The sequence below is a fragment of the Petromyzon marinus genome, chromosome 65 (assembly GCF_048934315.1).
Source record: "Petromyzon marinus isolate PM22_M1 ecotype Great Lakes invasive population chromosome 65, UKy_Petmar_22M1.pri1.0, whole genome shotgun sequence".
Lineage (NCBI taxonomy): Eukaryota > Metazoa > Chordata > Hyperoartia > Petromyzontiformes > Petromyzontidae > Petromyzon > Petromyzon marinus.
The window spans coordinates 6,721,179-6,735,964 of record NC_133731.1 but is presented as its reverse complement, the minus strand read 5'-3'; the positions used below and the strand labels follow the sequence as shown (position 1 = coordinate 6,735,964).

The window sequence follows — 14,786 nt, the reverse complement described above, 5'->3', positions numbered from 1 at the left end:
GTACAGACACACACAATCACGTGTACACACACACACGATTGTGTGTCCACTCGTGTACACAATCAGTCTCATGCTCTGATAATTACTGTGACGAGGACAGTGATATTTTGAAATGTACCTATTGTCAATGAGAAAACGTGGTGTGCCTCTGTGTCATTCCCTCACGTAAAGTCGTGGTCACAAAAGTAATCTTAGTCAGTCGACCCGTGGCACCTGCTGGGTCTGCCCCGTGACCTCCAGCCAGCGGGCGTTCGACACTTCACGTGATAGCCTCAAGGTGCACATGGCCTGGCACAAGCGTCGTGGTGACGTCACCGCCACTTAGTGGCGAATGGCGCTTGTTGTTGTTGTTGTGTTCACACGTTGGGTCATCGTGGCACAATTCGAGGTGGGTGCGTCGGTGGGTCGAGGCCAAGGAACCGCCTTTGGAACCGGTTTCGACATTCAGGTGTCTCATCAGCAGCGGAGGAAGGTTCGCTTGAACCAACACTGGCGAACTGTTAGAACTGCTTCTTGTTCTTGTCGTGTGTTAGTTTGTTATCCTTCCCCCCGCACCTGCGATTAGCCACGGTTGGCCACGTACGGTGGGAAAGAAGTTCGTCTTCACGTGCCATTGTTTGACGGTTTGAAACCCGGTCCCTGGGATTCCCCTCGCCCACGTGGGTTGACTCTATCTCTCCCCACGTGTCGCGTGGGTGGCGAATATTTTGCATAAGCACCATCAGATAATTATCACCATGACCTTGGCACGTGGAAACCCCGCAGCCCAGCAGCCTCGCAGGCCACCAACCCACCAACCCACCAGCCCACCAGCCTACCAGCCCACCAAGCCACCAGCTCACCGACCCACCAGCCCACCGACCCACCAGCCCACCAACCCACCAGCCCACCAACCCACCAACCCACCAGCCCACCAACCCACCAACCCACCAGCCCACCAGCCCACCAACCCACCAACCCACCAGCCCACCAACCCACCAACCTAGAGGAGGCCCAGGACCGGTTCAGATAATCGTCACTGGGGAATCGAACTCGGGTCACCGGGTTCGGAGCGCAGCGCGCTAACTGCTGCGCCACCGCTCCCCGACAAACAGACTGTAGGGGCAAGTACTGTTAGCGAGGCGCAGCAGCAGCAACAGCAACCTGTGAAGGCCGGAACCGTGGCAGACGAGACGCGTGCGTGGCGAACACCACGCTCGGCCGCCTTTGTCTCCCCAGTGGCGACGATTTTACAGACACACACACATACCACTACCTGCACGTGAAAGGAGTCTTTATTTTTGAAAGTTGTATTGCAAACAAAACAGTGTTATCGCCCGAATAATAACAACAGCCACAATACTGCAGCGATGTTTAACCCACAAACACAGCCAGAATAATGAAGACAACTGTTTGTGTGAAATATGATAACATCGACTAGGAAGGGCGGCACACACACAGAGAGAGGACGACTCAGAGACAGAGAGGACAGCGTCTCGGTGGCGAGGAGATGTTAACTACCTCGCCTGGTATGCAGGAGGTCGTGGGTTCGACCCCGACGCCTGCTGCATATTTAGAGTTTGCGTGTCTCTCTCTCTCTCTCATCATCACGGTGGCTAGATGTTAACTACCTCGCCTGGTATACAGGAGGTCGTGGGTTCGACCCCGACGCCTGCTGCATATTTAGAGTGTGCGTGTCTCTCTCTCATCATCATCACGGTGGCTAGGAGATGTTAACTACCTCGCCTGGTTTACAGAAGGTCGTGGGTTCGACCCCGACGCCTGCTGCTGTATATTTAGAGTTTGCGTGTCTCTCTCTCTCTCATCATCATCACGGTGGCTAGGAGATGTTAACTACCTCGCCTGGTTTACAGAAGGTCGTGGGTTCGACCTCGACGCCTGCTGCTGTATATTTATAGTTTGCGTGTCTCTCTCTCTCATCATCATCACGGTGGCTAGGAGATGTTAACTACCTCGCCTGGTTTACAGAAGGTCGTGGGTTCGACCCCGACGCCTGCTGTATATTTAGTGTTTGCGTGCCTCTCTCTCTCTCATCATCATCACGGTGGCTAGGAGATGTTAACTACCTCGCCTGGTTTACAGAAGGTCGTGGGTTCGACCTCGACGCCTGCTGCTGTATATTTAGAGTTTGCGTGCCTCTCTCTCTCTCTCATCATCACGGTGGCTAGGAGATGTTAACTACCTCGCCTGGTTTACAGAAGGTCGTGGTTTCGACCCCGACGCCTGCTGCTGTATATTTAGAGTTTGCGTGTCTCTCTCTCTCATCATCATCACGGTCGCTAGGAGATGTTAACTACCTCGCCTGGTATACAGGAGGTCGTGGGTTCGACCCCGACGCCTGCTGCTGTATATTTAGAGTTTGCGTGTCTCTCTCTCTCTCTCATCATCATCACGGTGGCTAGGAGATGTTAACTACCTCGCCTGGTTTACAGAAGGTCGTGGGTTCGACCTCGACGCCTGCTGCTGTATATTTAGAGTTTGCGTGTCTCTCTCTCATCATCATCACGGTGGCTAGAAGATGTTAACTACCTCGCCTGGTATACAGGAGGTCGTGGGTTCGACCTCGACGCCTGCTGCTGTATATTTAGAGTTTTCATCTCTCTCTCTCATCATCACGGTGGCTAGGAGATGTTAACTACCTCGCCTGGTATACAGGAGGTCGTGGTTTCGACCCCGACGCCTGCTGCTGTATATTTAGAGTTTGCGTGTCTCTCTCTCTCATCATCATCACGGTGGCTAGGAGATGTTAACTACCTCGCCTGGTATACAGGAGGTCGTGGTTTCGACCTCGACGCCTGCTGCTGTATATTTAGAGTTTGTGTGTCTCTCTCTCTCATCATCATCATCACGGTGGCTAGATGTTCACTACCTCGCCTGGTATACAGGAGGTCGTGGGTTCGACCCCGACGCCTGCTGTATATTTAGAGTTTGCGTGTCTCTCTCTCTCATCATCATCATCACGGTGGCTATGAGATGTTAACTACCTCGCCTGGTATACAGGAGGTCGTGGGTTCGACCTCGACGACTGCTGCTGTATATTTAGAGTTTGCGTGTCTCTCTCTCTCTCTCATCATCATCATCACGGTGGCTATGAGATGTTAACTACCTCGCCTGGTATACAGGAGGTCGTAGGGTTTCGACCTCGACGCCTGCTGTATATTTAGAGTTTGCGTGTCTCTCTCTCTCATCATCATCATCACGGTGGCTAGGAGATGTTAACTACCTCGCCTGGTTTACAGAAGGTCGTGGTTTCGACCCCGACGCCTGCTGCTGCATATTTAGAGTTTGCGTGTCTCTCTCTCTCTCATCATCATCATCACGGTGGCTATGAGATGTTAACTACCTCGCCTGGTCTACAGGAGGTCGTGGGTTCGACCTCGACGCCTGCTGCTGTATATTTAGAGTTTGCGTCTCTCTCTCTCTCTCTCTCGCCCCGTGGTCGCTTGGATTTTTTTTTCTCTCCGCGTCCTCTCGGCCTTTCCCCTCCGCGTTCAGAATTGAAACTGCGGGACAAATGGTCCACGCGCCGAGAGACCCCGCACTCACTACGCCGAGGTTCTCGTTTCGTGATGGCCGGGTTCCGTTTCTGAAAGAAAAAAAATATCTACGAAGCTCCACGGGGAGGCACCGGCAGCAGCCGACGCTACCAGCAAACCGCCCCAAGCTCTGCGGTCCTACACGTGTATTACTGTATTGTTGTCATGCAATCAACGGGAGACCGCAGCGACCCGCAAGAAAACCCGCAGACGTGCGCGTGATGATGATGATACACTATACATTACACTATAAACTACACTATAAACTACACTATACACTACACTATACACTACACTATAAACTACACTATACACTACACTATACACTCCACTATACACTCCACTATACACTACACTATACACTCCACTATACACTACACTATACACTACATTATACACTATACTATACACTACATTATACACTACACACTACACTATACACTACACTACACACTCCACTATACACTACACTATAAACTACACTATACACTACACTATACACTACACACTACACTATACACTCCACTATACACTACATTATACACTACACACTACACTATACACTACAAACTACACTATACACTACACTACAAACTACACTATACACTACACTATAAACTACACTATACACTACGCTATACTATACACTACAAACTACACTATACGCTACACTATAAACTACACTATACACTACACTATACACTACACTATACACTACACTTTACACTACACTATACTATAAACTACACTATACACTATAAACTACACTATACACGACACTATACACTACACTATACACTACACTATACACTACGAGACACTACACTACAAACTACTATACACCACACTACACAACGCTATAGAGTACTATACACTACATAACTATACACTATAATATTACACACTACACAACTATACACAATAATATTACACACTATACAACTACACTATATTACACACTACATAACTATACCCTAATATTATACACTACACTATAATATTACACACTACACAACTATACACAACACTACAGTGACTACACAACTATATACAAAGGGGCCGTCCATAAATGACGTCACGCACCTGGAGGGGTCAGACATTTGTGACGATGTGTGACGAGGGTGGGGGGTTGAGAAATGTGACGTCACATCAACATGCGCAACTTTAAATAAATATAGAATTGTAATAACAAAACGCCTACAACATCAAAAGAGTGCAGCGCAACATTAAATACGCACTACAATGACAATAGTTTAAAGCGATTTGAAGCATGTTTTATATATTTTTGGGGGGGGGGGGGGCAGAGCTTTGTGACGTCATATTTGACGGGGGGGGGTCTCACTTTTTGTGACGCCGTGTGACGAGGGGGGTCAAAAATCGTCCAAAATCGCGTGACGTCATTTATGGACGGCCCCAACACTATAAACTAAAAAACTACTATACACTACACTATACACTACTATACACTACACTATAAACTACTATACACTACACTATAAACTACTATACACTACACTATAAACTACTATACACTACACTATAAACTACTATACACTACACTATAAACTACTATACACTACACTATAAACTACTATACACTACGCTATAAACTACTATACACTACGCTATAAACTACTATACACTACGCTATAAACTACTATACACTACACTATAAACTACTATACACTACACTATAAACTACTATACACTACGCTATAAACTACTATACACTACGCTATAAACTACTATACACTACACTATAAACTACTATACACTACACTATAAGCTACTATACACTACACTATAAGCTACTATACACTACACTATAAACTACTATACACTACACTATAAACTACTATACACTACACTATAAACTACTATACACTACACTATAAACTACTATACACTACGCTATAAACTACTATACACTACGCTATAAACTCCTATACACTACACTATAAACTACTATACACTACGCTATAAACTACTATACACTACAAACTACTATACACTACACTATAAACTACTATACACTACACTATACACTACTATACACTACACTATAAACTACTATACACTACGTTATAAACTACTATACACTACACTATAAACTACTATACACTACGCTATAAACTACTATACACTACGCTATAAACTACTATACACTACACTATAAACTACTATACACTACGCTATATACTATACACTACACTATAAACTACTATACACTACACTATAAACTACTATACACTACGCTATAAACTACTATACACTACGCTATAAACTACTATACACTACGCTATAAACTACTATACACTACACTATAAACTACTATACACTACGCTATAAACTACTATACACTACGCTATAAACTACTATACACTACACTATAAACTACTATACACTACGCTATAAACTACTATACACTACACTATAAACTACCATACACTACGCTATAAACTACCATACACTACGCTATAAACTACTATACACTACGCTATAAACTACTATACACTACGCTATAAACTACTATACACTACGCTATAAACTACTATACACTACGCTATAAACTACTATACACTACACTATAAACTACTATACACTACACTATACACTACACTATAAACTACTATACACTACACTATAAACTACTATACACTACACTATAAACTACTATACACTACGCTATAAACTACTATACACTACACTATAAACTACTATACACTACACTATAAACTACTATACACTACGCTATAAACTACTATACACTACACTATAAACTACTATACACTACACTATAAACTACTATACACTACGCTATAAACTACTATACACTACGCTATAAACTACTATACACTACACTATAAACTACACTATAAACTACTATACACTACACTATAAGCTACTATACACTACACTATAAGCTACTATACACTACACTATAAACTACTATACACTACACTATAAACTACTATACACTACACTATAAACTACTATACACTACACTATAAACTACTATACACTACGCTATAAACTACTATACACTACGCTATAAACTCCTATACACTACACTATAAACTACTATACACTACGCTATAAACTACTATACACTACAAACTACTATACACTACACTATAAACTACTATACACTACACTATACACTACTATACACTACACTATAAACTACTATACACTACGTTATAAACTACTATACACTACACTATAAACTACTATACACTACGCTATAAACTACTATACACTACGCTATAAACTACTATACACTACACTATAAACTACTATACACTACGCTATATACTATACACTACACTATAAACTACTATACACTACACTATAAACTACTATACACTACGCTATAAACTACTATACACTACGCTATAAACTACTATACACTACGCTATAAACTACTATACACTACACTATAAACTACTATACACTACGCTATAAACTACTATACACTACGCTATAAACTACTATACACTACACTATAAACTACTATACACTACGCTATAAACTACTATACACTACACTATAAACTACTATACACTACGCTATAAACTACCATACACTACGCTATAAACTACCATACACTACGCTATAAACTACTATACACTACGCTATAAACTACTATACACTACACTATAAACTACTATACACTACGCTATAAACTACTATACACTACGCTATAAACTACTATACACTACACTATAAACTACTATACACTACACTATACACTACACTATAAACTACTATACACTACACTATAAACTACTATACACTACACTATAAACTACTATACACTACGCTATAAACTACTATACACTACACTATAAACTACTATACACTACGCTATAAACTACTATACACTACACTATAAACTACTATACACTACGCTATAAACTACTATACACTACGCTATAAACTACTATACACTACGTTATAAAAAACTACTATACACTACGCTATAAACTACTATACACTACACTATAAACTACTATACACTACGCTATAAACTACTATCCACTACGCTATAAACTACTATACACTACGCTATAAACTACTATACACTACGCTATAAACTACTATACACTACGCTATAAACTACTATACACTACACTATAAACTACTATACACTACACTATAAACTACTATACACTACGCTATAAACTACTATACACTACGCTATAAACTACTATAAACTACGCTATAAACTACTATACACTACACTATAAACTACTATACACTACACTATAAACTACTATACACTACACTACAAACTACTATACACTACACTATAAACTACTATACACTACACTATAAACTACTATACACAACACTATAAACTACTATACACTACACTATAAACTACTATACACTACACTATAAACTACTATACACTACACTATAAACTACTATACACTACACTATAAACTACTATACACTACACTATAAACTACTATACACTACACTATAAACTACTATACACTACACTACAAACTACTATACACTACGCTATAAACTACTATACACTACACTACAAACTACTATACACTACACTACAAACTACTATACACTACACTATAAACTACTATACACTACACTACAAACTACTATACACTACGCTATAAACTACTATACACTACACTACAAACTACTATACACTACACTATAAACTACTATACACTACACTATAAACTACTATACACTACGCTATCCCACACAGACATCTGTGGGCGGCGGTGGGGGGGGGGGAGTGTAAAAAAAAGAAAGAGCTTCTCAGCTCGTCGGATTTCTCCGGGACAAATGGGAGACCCTGGCGGCAGGGTGGGAGCGTGCATGCGGTAGGCGGCGCCACTCGACCGCCGTCTCCTGGACGGTGACACGAGCGCCGCTGGGCCTCCACGATATCACCATGGCTGTCCCCGAGTTTCCCGGGACACACGCACACAAGCGCACACACGCACGCACGCGCACACGCACGCGCACGCACAGCACAGAGGCGACAATGTGCTGTGCACACCTAAGGGCCTAGCTGCCCATGGATCGAGATGATGCTGATGATTATTACTCCGTACACTACACCATTAACTACTATGCACTATTCTTTGGGTCTTTCGGTAAAGGCGCGTAGAAAGGCTGAAGGAAAATAACAAACGAAAAAATAACTACGACGTTTCGATCGCAACACGACGGCCGCTTGTGTTGTGATCGAAACGTCGTTGTGTTTTGTAATTTTCTTAAAATCCCATCTACGTGACTTCACCGATAGACCCAAAGGATATTCCTGCAGTCACGAAAGCTTTGAGTTACAATACACTACACAATTAACTACGATACACTACGCTATACACTGCACTACTATACACAACACTATATGCTATGCACTACACTAGGGGTCTCTGGGTGTGGTGAGTCTAGGGGTGTGTGTGGGTGAGTCTATGGGTGTCTGTGTGTGTGTGGTGAGTCTAGGGGTCTGTGTGTGTGTGGGTGAGTCTAGAGGTCTCTGTGTGTGGGTGAGTCTAGGGGTCTCTGTGTGTGTGGGTGAGTCTAGGGGTCTCTGTGTGTGTGGGTGAGTCTAGGGGTCTCTGTGTGTGGTGAGTCTAGGGGTCTCTGTGTGTGTGGGTGAGTCTAGGGGTCTGTGTGTGGGTGGTGAGTCTAGGGGTCTCTGTGGGTGGTGAGTCTAGGGTCTCTGTGTGATGGTGAGTCTATGGGTCTATGTGTGTGTGGTGAGTCTATGGGTTTCTGTGTGTGTGGTGAGTCTATGGGTTTCTGTGTGTGTGGTGAGTCTAGGGGTCTGTGTGTGTGGGTGAGTCTAGGGTCTCTGTGTGTGGTGAGTCTAGGGGTCTCTGTGTGTGGGTGAGTCTGGGGTCTCTGTGTGTGTGGGTGAGTCTAGGTGGCCTCTGTCTGTGTGTGTGGGTGAGTCTATGGGTCTGTGTGTGTGTGAGTCTAGGGGTCTCTGTGTGTGGGTGGTGAGTCTAGGGGTCTCTATGTGTGTGTGGTGAGTCTAGGGGTCTCTGTGTGGTGAGTCTATGGGTCTCTGTGTGTGTGGTGAGTCTATGGGTCTCTGTGTGTGGCGAGTTTAGGGGTCTCTGTGTGTGTGGGTGAGTCTAGGGGTCTGTGTGTGGGTGAGTCTAGGGGTCTCTGTGTGTGGTGAGTCTAGGGGTCTCTTTGTGGGTGAGTCTAGGGGTCTCTGTGTGTGTGGTGAGTCTAGGGGTCTCTGTGTGTGTGGTGAGTCTAGGGGTCTCTGTGTGGGTGAGTCTAGGGGTCTGTGTGTGTGGGTGAGTCGGTTCTGTGTGTGTGGGTGAGTCTAGGGGTATCTGTTTGTGTGGTGAGTCTAGGGTCTCTGTGTGTGTGTGGTGAGTCTAGGGTCTCTGTGTGTGATGAGTCTAGGGTTTCTCTGTGTGTGTGGTGAGTCTAGGGGTCTCTGTGTGGGTGAGTCTAGGGGTCTGTGTGTGTGGGTGAGTCGGTTCTGTGTGTGTGGGTGAGTCTAGGGGTATCTGTTTGTGTCGTGAGTCTAGGGTCTCTGTGTGTGTGTGGTGAGTCTAGGGTCTCTGTGTGTGCTGAGTCTAGGGTTTCTGTGTGTGTGTGGTGAGTCTAGGGGTCTCTGTGTGTGTGTGTGTGTGGTGAGTCTAGGGTATCTGTGTGTGTGGCGAGTCAAGGGGTCTGTGTGTGGTGAGTCTATGGGTCTCTGTGTGTGTGTGTGGTGAGTCTAGGGTCTCTGTGTGTGGTGAGTCTAGGGGTCTGTGTGTGGTGAGTCTATGGGTCTGTGTGTGTGTGGCGAGTCAAGGGTTGTGTGTGGGTGAGTCTATGGGTCTGTGTGTGTGTGGTGAGTCTAGGGTTTCTGTGTGTGTGGTGAGTCTAGGGGTCTCTGTGTGTGTGGGTGAGTCTAGGGGTCTCTGTGTGGGTGAGTCTAGGGGTCTGTGTGTGTGGGTGAGTCTAGGGGTATCTGTGTGTGGTGAGTCTAGGGGTCTGTGTGTGTGTGGTGAGTCTAGGGTCTCTGTGTGTGATGAGTCTAGGGTTTCTCTGTGTGTGTGGTGAGTCTAGGGGTCTCTGTGTGGGTGAGTCTAGGGGTCTGTGTGTGTGGGTGAGTCGGTTCTGTGTGTGTGGGTGAGTCTAGGGGTATCTGTTTGTGTCGTGAGTCTAGGGTCTCTGTGTGTGTGTGGTGAGTCTAGGGTCTCTGTGTGTGCTGAGTCTAGGGTTTCTGTGTGTGTGTGGTGAGTCTAGGGGTCTCTGTGTGTGTGTGTGTGGTGAGTCTAGGGTATCTGTGTGTGTGGCGAGTCAAGGGGTCTGTGTGTGGTGAGTCTATGGGTCTCTGTGTGTGTGTGTGGTGAGTCTAGGGTCTCTGTGTGTGGTGAGTCTAGGGGTCTGTGTGTGGTGAGTCTATGGGTCTGTGTGTGTGTGGCGAGTCAAGGGTTCTGTGTGTGGGTGAGTCTATGGGTCTGTGTGTGTGTGGTGAGTCTAGGGTTTCTGTGTGTGTGGTGAGTCTAGGGGTCTCTGTGTGTGTGGGTGAGTCTAGGGGTCTCTGTGTGGGTGAGTCTAGGGGTCTGTGTGTGTGGGTGAGTCTAGGGGTATCTGTGTGTGGTGAGTCTAGGGGTCTGTGTGTGTGTGGTGAGTCTAGGGTCTCTGTGTGTGGTGAGTCTATGGGTCTGTGTGTGTGTGTGATGAGTCTAGGGTTTCTGTGTGTGGGTGAGTCAAGGGGTTTGTGTGTGGGTGAGACTATGGGTCTGTGTGTGTGGCGAGTCAAGGGGTCTGTGTGTGGGTGAGTCTAGGGGTCTGTGTGTGTGGTGAGTCTAGGGTCTCTGTGTGTGGTGAGTCTATGGGTCTGTGTGTGTGATGAGTCTAGGGTTTCTGTGTGTGGGTGAGTCAAGGGGTTTGTGTGTGGGTGAGTCTATGGGTCTGTGTGTGTGGTGAGTCTATGGGTCTGTGTGTGTGTGTGTGGTGAGTCTATGGGTCTGGGTGTGTGTGTGGTGAGTCTAGGGGTCTCTTTGTGGGTGAGTCTATGGGTCTCTGTGTGTGGGCGAGCCTGGCCACGTACACGCAGCATGAATCATCATCACGGATATGTGTACCTTGCGGTCTAGTGGTAGTGCCTTACGCCGTACGATCACAACTTGCGAGCGAGGCGATAAGAGCGCGCGTCCAGCGGGCTCGGAAATAAATAACCGTGGTCGGAGACGTATCCGCACGCACGTGCATAGCGCCGCTCATTTACAATCAGTCAATCACTCAATATCGGCCCCACTTTTCCCGAACCGAATCGGGCCGCGGCTCCCGGATCGTCGCTCCCCTCTCGGCCAAAGTCGCCGCTGCCGCGGTCCTTCGCAGGGCGATCGCGGGGGGAGGCGGGCGGGGGGGGGGGGGCCTCCGGGAACTTATTTTTTCTTCGCCACCGCAGAGCGAGAGGCGAAGTTTTTTTTTTGCTGGCGACGTGGGACGACGCGTCGACCCCCGCGTCCGCCGCGCGGTGCACGTGTGGGACGTGAAGCCGGGGAAAAGTCTCCGGCAGTAGCGTGGCGACTGTGGGTCATCCAGAACGGGCGACGTGCAACACCGCAATGACCCGATCCACACGCACGGTGGGGGAGGCATCACGACGATGACGACGATGATGACGACGATGACGATGATGACGACGATGACGATGATGATGACGACGATGACGACGACGATGACGACGATGATGACGACGATGACGATGATGATGACGATGATGATGACGACGATGATGACGACGATGACGACGATGACGACGATGATGACGACGATGACGACAATGACGACGACGACGACGACGATGATGACGACGACGACGATGACGACGACGATGACGACGACGATGATGACGCACCACTCCGTTGGCTCCTCACGTGGTTGTCTTCGTCCGCGCTTGACGAACCCCCAATGTGACAATGGCGGTCGTGGGTCTGCATCGGCATCGGGAGCCGTGCGGGAGAAGAAGCGGGGAGCGGTGGCGCAGCGGTCGGTGCCGCGCTACGAACCCGGCGACGCGCGAGTTCGATGCCCAGCCCCCGCGGCCAACGCCGGCGACGGTTACCTGAAGCGGTCCTGGGCCTCGTCGGCTCCCCCGGCGTCGACTCGGCCCCTCGTGAGTGCCCGGTGCGGTGTTTTAACCACCGCTGCCGGGGGAGACTCCAATACGGAGGTGGAGGCATCAGCAAGCCGTACGAGAGAGAGAGAGAGAACGGACCGCGATCTCGAAGACAAGAGGCAAAGATCCCCCGCGTAGCCTCGACAGACTGCAGGGGCAAGTGCTGTTAGCGAGCAGCAGCTATGAAGGCCGGCGCTGTGGCACACGATGGGGGGCGGGTGGCCAGCACCACGCCCGGCCGCCTTTGTCTCCCCCAGCGGCGATGTTTTTACGCGCCGCGCCAGCAACTCATTTGAGGCCGAGTCGACCTAGGGGAGGCCCCAAGGACCGGTTCGGATAATCGTTTTGGTGGCCGTGAGCGGGAATCGAACTCGGGTGATGGCCGGGTTTGCGACGCAGCGTGGCGCTAACCGCTGCACCGCCGCTCCCCACACGCACGAGCACCTGCAGGCGATGGTGAGCTGCGGACAAGCGACGGCACACACCACCACCACCACCCCCACCACCACATCACCATCATCACCATCATCACCATCATCACCACCACCACCCCCACCACCACATCACCATCATCACCACCACCACCCCCACCACCACATCACCATCATCACCATCATCACCATCATCACCATCATCATCCAGAGTGCCTCTCACGACGCCAATGTCGATCAGTAGCCACCCACTCCACCCGCTCCACCCACTCCAGCCGCTCCACCCACTCCACCCACTCCACCCGCTCCACCCGCTCCACCCACTCCACCCACTCCAGCCGCTCCACCCACTCCACCCACTCCAGCCGCTCCACCCGCTCCACCCACTCCACCCGCTCCACCCACTCCACCCGCTCCACCCACTCCACCCACTCCACCCACTCCACCCGCTCCACCCACTCCACCCGCTCCACCCGATCCAGCCTCGCCAGCCACCCGCCGGAAGCCATCCAGCAAGAATTAAACCCCCTAGGTGCGACGACGACGATGACGACGATGACGACGATGACGATGATAACTATGACAACGACAATGACAACGATGATGACGACGATGACGATGATAACTATGACGACAACGACAATGACGACGATGATGACGACGATGACGATGATAACTATGACGACAACGACAATGACGACGATGATGACGATGATGACGATGATAACTATGACGACGATGACGACAACAACGACGATGACGACGATGATAGCTATGACGACGATGACAACAACAACGACGATGACGACGATGATAGCTACGACGACGTCAGTGAGGACGGTCGAAGGGACGGCCGTGGACGTTCACCGTCGTCGGCGCCTCTCCCGGCCACGGCCCCCCCGCCCCTCCGCCCCCCCGCCCAATGAATGACTCAAAACGCCCGAGTCTGCCTCGCGTCTTTCCTCCTTCTCCCTCGCCCCCCCCCCCGCCCCCTCCTCCTCCTCCTCCTCCTCCTCGTCCGCCCCTCCCCTCTTCGCGTCGCTCCGCACGGGAGCGCTCGCCGGCCGCGCCCGCTCGCTCATCTCCAGGGCGACCCCCTCCTCTCCCCGTGGCCTCTTCCGGAGCAGCCGCTCCCGCTCCGGCCCGGCCTCGCGGCCCACGACGCCGACCGCCCGAACGTCGGCCGCCGCCGCCGCGCCCACGGCGGCTTCCACCGTCGCCTGCGTGGCGCCGCCTCCACCGCCTCCGCCGCCTCCACCGCCTCCGCCGCCTCCACCGCCTCCGCCGCCTCCGCCGCCTCCGCCGCCTCCGCCGCCTCCGCCGCCTCCGCCGCCTCCGATCTCCAGGCACTGCTCCAGCGCGGCGATCACCGGCGCCACGACGAGCAGCAGCAGCCAGCCGATGAGCGCCAGGCCGTAGGAGTAGCCGAAACGCAGCAGGCCGGGACCACCCTCGTAGCCGCTGCGGGCCGTGAACGATGCCCACGGGATGAGCGTCAGCACGCCTAGGGGGGGGGGGGCACGTTGGGGGGGGGGCACGTTGGGGGGGGGGGGAGGGTGAGGGGGTGATGGGGAGCACGGGTGGAGGGAATTGGGGTGAGGGGGCATCCGAGATTACAAGCAGCACGGGGATAGGTGGGTGATCAGGGGGCAGTGGAGCGAGGTGATGAGAGGGGAGAGAGGGCAGCGGAGA

General features: G+C 49.3%; 1 long non-coding RNA gene across 1 annotated transcript; it reads right to left on the bottom strand.

The window, feature by feature from the left end:
• Nucleotides 1-1,258: 1,258 nt before the first annotated feature.
• On the bottom strand, nucleotides 1,259-14,055 carry LOC142906471 (uncharacterized). The gene is made up of 2 exons (XR_012930316.1): nucleotides 3,142-14,055; nucleotides 1,259-2,787 (listed from the first exon to the last, which is right to left on the bottom strand). It is a non-coding gene; the product is annotated as an uncharacterized LOC142906471 (long non-coding RNA).
• Between the last annotated feature and the right edge of the window lie 731 nt (nucleotides 14,056-14,786).